This window comes from Pleurodeles waltl, chromosome 1_2 (genome assembly GCF_031143425.1).
Source record: "Pleurodeles waltl isolate 20211129_DDA chromosome 1_2, aPleWal1.hap1.20221129, whole genome shotgun sequence".
Lineage (NCBI taxonomy): Eukaryota > Metazoa > Chordata > Amphibia > Caudata > Salamandridae > Pleurodeles > Pleurodeles waltl.
In genome coordinates, this window is record NC_090437.1 from 415866827 (window position 1) to 415872826 (window position 6000).

The following is a 6000-nucleotide window of genomic DNA, read 5'->3' on the forward strand; positions in this document are numbered from 1 at the left end:
AAAGAAGCTAAGGAAAGTGTTACTGGAGGCTAAAGAGAATTTCGTTTGATAGCAAGAGACATTGGGATAGTGTAACCTTTGCCTAGCCTAAGATTCTAACAAACTGCATACCACCATGCTTGAAAAGAGACATAAAGAGCATTGTTCCAGTTGTTGGTGATTTGTTGAAAGGAAATAGCAAGTAGTAAAATTTGTACATTGAAAATACAATCCTACCAATCATCTGAAATGCTACCTAAAAATAATTTGGTAAAGGAAAACGTATGTGTATGAAAAATAGAGTTAATTTGTTGTGAATTGATAAGTGTTGACACATTCAAATAAAATATGTTTTATGTCTGAAACAGACAGCACAAGACCAACAGGATGATGAAGCGTTATGATCATACTTGTGTAAGGAAGCCGGAGTAATCATAAGGGAGTTATATATAAAAAATAAAGTTTGAGTTGTGTTGGCAGCACGGGAAGTTTTGCGGATTTTGAGACATACTGTATTTTATTACATGGAGAAGGGGAAAAAGAAGTGCGTAGGTGTTCTTCCTATTGTATCTCCAATAGTTGTCGGACACCAGGGGGGGGGTAAATAAGGCCTGAATAGGTATGAGAAGGAGTGGTTAGCAACAATGGTTGTACAGGGGAAATGGAGGAAGGGGAGAATCTTAAATGATTTAAGAAAGTGAAAGAAAGATTGAGTCTGTGAAAAGAAGATAGACGAGTTGTGATGAATTAATTGGAGTCCATAGTAAGCCTTTTTCTAGCCATGATTTCCCAAAAATTAGTTGTATTATTGATTTTAATAAGTTTATTGTACCAGATTGAGGATTGAAGGAATTGATCCAGAACTGAAAGAGTAGAAATATAAATTGAACATAGTAATTTAAAAGCATTTTTAAGAATTAGAAGAAGGATGTTAGATAAAAGGCAAACATTCTGAAAAGGAAAAAGGTTGAGTAAAAAACAACTCCAATTCTGTCTACAATGAGGGAGTAATTATGTTGTGGTTATCCTGATAAAGGACTGATTGTTTAAAAAAGAAAGTAATGTGATAAGATTGGAAATGTGGAAAATTAACACCCCCTTGTTGCTTATTACAAGGTTTTTTATTGTTCCATAAAAACAAAGTGACAATAGATATGAAACACCATCTTCATAGAGCCTAACCTATCCCACCATGAGAAAAATAGTGGGTTCCATTGTGAAGTAAGGGTAGATAAGTAGAAAGAAGAACAGTACAATTAAGTGATATAGTATCCTGTAAGGAGTTGGTAAACCAGAGACCCAAGTATTTCATTTTTACTGGATTCCGAAGAAAAGCAAAAGAAAGGAAATCATACTTAAATCATTTTTTATTAAGTAGAAGACTCTCACGCTTGTAAACACGTGAAGTGAACATGGATTGAGCCAGATATTGTCAGGCATGAGATTTGCGGTACGTGAGTTCTATGCTCAGACTGTCAGGACAGTGGGATGGTGGTGTCCTATTCCACACTATAGACCTGTATGCCGTGGTAGATGGGCCCGATGGTGCCATGTGTGTGGTCTTGTGTCTCTGGCACATGTCATCCTGTGCAATCCATAACATCAACCTTCTTAATGGCTTGATTTTGGTAATACCTTTTTTGTATGTACCTGTCACTGTGTTACCTCATTTCAGACCACTGTGCATGTGTATCAAGACTGACATAGATGAGTAGCATGCCTACTGATATCTGACCATGGTAAGCAGAAGGTTCCATGACTGGGGGCAGTTGTACAGACCTTTGTCTGTATTATGGGGTTTGGTCATTTGGGAGGTATGGTATGGGTATTTGATAAGGCTTTAGCTGATGATACATTGAACCACTCTTTTTGCCTATTCGAATAGTGAAAGACTGACATGTCCTTAACTTCAGTGGTCTGTGGGGTGCTAGTAATTCACACCTATGCTGAGACACTAAAGTGAGCAGCAGTACTTCACTGTATGATCACTTGCATTTTCCCAGCCTATATGTATGAAAGTGCAATGTATGTGAATAGAAGTTTGTCCATCAGTATCATCAAGTGCAAACTGTACCCTGATTAAACAGTACATGTGAGATGGGACTAACTTGGTACATTGGTGCATATCTTTTATGTGCAAGAGGTATTACAGTTTTACAGTTAACAGTTGCATATTGCTGAAAAAATACTCATCATATATACATGATCTGTGGTTTAGTAGTGTTTATTATGGAGTGCACATTTATATGTGGGAACTGGATCAAATCCAATGATTTTAAACAGTGAAGGGTTCAGGCATGGTGGATGAAATCATCAGGGTAGCTACAACAACATTTGGAGTCGTCCTCAATGTCCACACATGCAGGGGTGATGTCCTCACTGAGGGCTTCATCCAGAGGGGAAGTGGCTGTCTCTGGTGTCCTTTCCATTGTCACAATGGCTAGGTTACCTGTAGGAGAAGTGAAACACGCAGTTACTGAAAGTTATGCAACATGTGATATCCAACTTTGAACGGTAGATATGCTATGTGACATGCACACAAAACCTTTACTTGATCCCCTATATGATATTGACACCTGCTTCCAAATCTGTGTTAGAGCTATATGAGAAACAGAGACTTCCTATATCATACACCTTGCTACAAGATGTTGGAGTATCTTGGTGGTTAGATGTCTGTTCATAGGCTCATATCTTGTCTGCTAAATGACTTTACGTTTTAAAGTTATCTCCAAGTTAGGTATATAGCATCAATGAGATAACAAACAGCTGCACAATGTACTATGGAAACCGAGCTGGCCAACAGTATGGGAGTAACCATGACACCTGGGCCTCTGTATGGGTGTACTCTGAGTGCATCCAGCTTCCTGTATTTGTGTGACCCCAGGTGAGTACATTACGTTGTTTGAATGGAGATTTAAACGCCAGTTTAGCATGGAACACAGCTGTAGCTGTGTGTTGGATGATATTGTACTGACAGATGTCCATAGCATTTCTGTAATTGCCATAGACTGTACAATTGTGGAGCATTCAGGTGGGTTGAATTGTTTGTTAGTTTACCATGCAAGGCAATTTTAATTGTAGTACACTGTTTTGGTTTTCTTAATGGTGGAACAGTGCCTGCCGGGAGTTCTAGTGCTATCAGTCCCTGTACTACCCATGCCATAGACAGACACTGGGGACCCAGGTGAGTTTAGTTGACATGTGGGATGGCAGAGAGGGGTATTTGGACAGTTGGACACAGGGCTGGTAAGTGGTTTGACTGTTAAGATGTCAAAAGGTGATCAGTGATCATGCAAGATAAAAGTTTAGGGTTAAATCATAGGTGTTACTTATCTGACTCCAGTCCCCAGATATCCCTGTCAAGCCCTCAGGATGCAGGATGTTGAAGACCTTCTCCTCCCATGATGTGAAAGTAGGTGGAGGAGGTGGGGGCCACTCCCAGTCTTGCTGGCTGGCATCTGGTGCTTGGCCGTCATGGAATGCACCTTCCCCCTGAGGTCGTTCCACCTCTTCCTGATGTCCTCCCTTGTGCATGGATAGTTGCCTATAGAATTCACCCTGTCAACTATTCTTTGCCACATATCCATTTTCCTGGCGATAGATTTTTGCTGGACATGTGTTCCAAATAGGTGTGGCTCTACTCTGATGATTTCTTCCACCATGAACCTCAATTCATCATCTGTGAAACAGGGATGTTTTTGTGGAGACATGGTAGTGGTGGACGAGACAGTAGGGGAAATTGAATTGGTGATGAAGTGTGGGTGCTGTGATGTGAGTGGATGACCGGTGGTATCTAATGTGTTGGGTACTAATTGTTGTGTTGGGTGTGTTGTGCATGTGTGTGATGTGTGCTATGTGAAGTGTGTAGGTGTGCCTGATCTATGGATTCTGATATTTGAGTGTGCCCTTTTTCGAGCTGTGTATGGCGTTCTGGTTGCAAAGGATTGTGGGGTTTGTGGGGTTTGAAGGGGTATGTTTTATAGTGTGTATGTATGTTGGATGTGTGAATGTGTGTCAGGTGTGGGTTTTTCAAATTATGTAATGTGGTGTGGTAATTTATAGTGGTGACCGCTGACCATCGGGGTTCACACCGGTTCACCCCACCATTGTCTTCCGCCATAGAAGAACCGATATTGTGATTTGTAGGTTGTAATAGGTTTGGTGATTTTTTGTGGGCTGGAGGTGATGGTGGTGAGAGCACCTCTTTCCCGCCCTCCAGAGTCCTGGCGTTTTCTGAATTTTGGCTGGATTTTGGTGGTCCTGGCTGTGTAACTCGTAATATGGAGGTCAGTATGACTGCCAACATGGTGGTCTTTTGGCTGCCGCCATAGCGGCGGTCTTACCGTCAGCCCGCCAAACTCGTAATGAGATATACCCACTGTATTTATCAATTACTATCAAACCCTTTACATGCCAGAAAAAGATTCTTTGCAAACTGACATCAATTGAAAGCTCTCTACCATTTGTAAAGAATTTGATTTAACCACAGAAAGCATTGGAGTTTTATATTTTCTACTCTTGAATGGTTTTGCTTTTGGCAAAAATGAATTAATCTGGTTTCTCTTTTATACTCTTCTCATCGAGCTTCTATATTTGTTAAAGGCCTAATTTCTCCTTCTTTCCCCTCTACACAGAGGAGTGCCACAGGGTTGTCCACTATCACCTCTTCTTTTCATTGTTGCTTTTGAGCCCTTCTTATCTAAATCCGACAGAAAACACCATGCAAGGTTTCAAGTATGGAGATAAGCAGATTACATTTTCAGATTACGCTAACGATATTCTTCTATTTATAGCTTTCCTTACAACCATTTTAGATACAATTTCCATTTTTGCTTCCCTTTCAGGACCTGGCCTCGCAGTTCGGGCTGGACTGTTCCCATGGTGCACAGGGTCAACACTGATTTGCATATGCCTGGTTCCAAACTGGGGTGCAATGGTGAGCAAATTAATTGATGGATTAAACCCAGATCTTTGACTAGGGGTGAATGTTTGATTGGTTCTGCATTCCGCCCATCATTTGTGTTTGTTTGCTTTTGTCGCCATAATTGCCCCGGGTATCATCATTTCCCTATATGCAGATGACCTCCTTATTTACCTTAAAAACAGCCTAGTAATGCTGCTGTGAGTGTTTAAATTGATGGATGAATTTGGTGTCTGTTCTGGTTAAATAGGAGAAAAACTTGTGAGTGAATTACCTGGATTTTTTATCTGAGAAGGTGACATGGGTTCCACTTATATTCTGCTATCTGCGTGTCCAAATTTATCATAAGTTGTAGGATATCAGGGAGCGCATCCTGGGAAAAGCAATGCAAACATTGTGGTCCAATGTCACCTTCTGGCTCACCCTTTGTTTGCCTTCTATGACACGAGTCCCTCTCATTAAAATGGTGATGCTCCCCAGGCTGCTTTATTACTTTACTAACCTACCCATTACACTGCCAGTCTCTTGGTTTCGTCCATTAGACATGCTTCTCAGGGAATTGCTGTGGGATTGTGTACGTCAACGGGTGGCCCTGATCACTCTCCACCTACCACCTGAGGGTGGAGGGCTTGGAGTCCCAGATTTTGAGCTTTATTTTTTAGCAGCTCAGTTACAATGGTCTGCGCGCTGGCTCAGTGGGTGGAACTCATGTAATTAACGGCTGGTGGTGGGGGACTCCAGTCGCAGTGGACTTGTAGCCGGTATGCTCACGCCGAAACCACGGGGCCCCAAGTGGGGTATATTACTAGCAACACCCCTGATGAATTGGCGGAGAGTTCTCAGGAAAACAAAAACTAGAGTACCCTATGCACCAGCTACACCACTGGTGGGGATCCCTCATGGTGACCCACCCTCCTGCTTTACAAAAAGACAACTTAACTGCTGGATGGCTGTAGAAATACATACACTAGACGCATTGTATTGCCAGGGTATGCTGATCCTGTTCGCGGACCTCCTGGACTGGACTGCCTCGTGGGCAGTTTCTGACTTACGAAGCAGTGGAGGGGGCTATTCAGGACCTCTGGAGCAAAGTGGAGGGT

General features: G+C 41.9%; 1 long non-coding RNA gene across 1 annotated transcript in view; it reads left to right on the forward strand.

The window, feature by feature from the left end:
• The window catches only part of LOC138300739 (uncharacterized), a 332717-nt gene extending 327825 nt beyond the window's left edge, over positions 1 to 4892 (forward strand). Inside the window, exon 3 of the long non-coding RNA XR_011204995.1 lies at positions 4824 to 4892. This is a non-coding gene — a long non-coding RNA (uncharacterized lncRNA). The remainder of the gene's footprint in view (positions 1 to 4823) is intronic.
• Positions 4893 to 6000: the final 1108 nt, after the last annotated feature.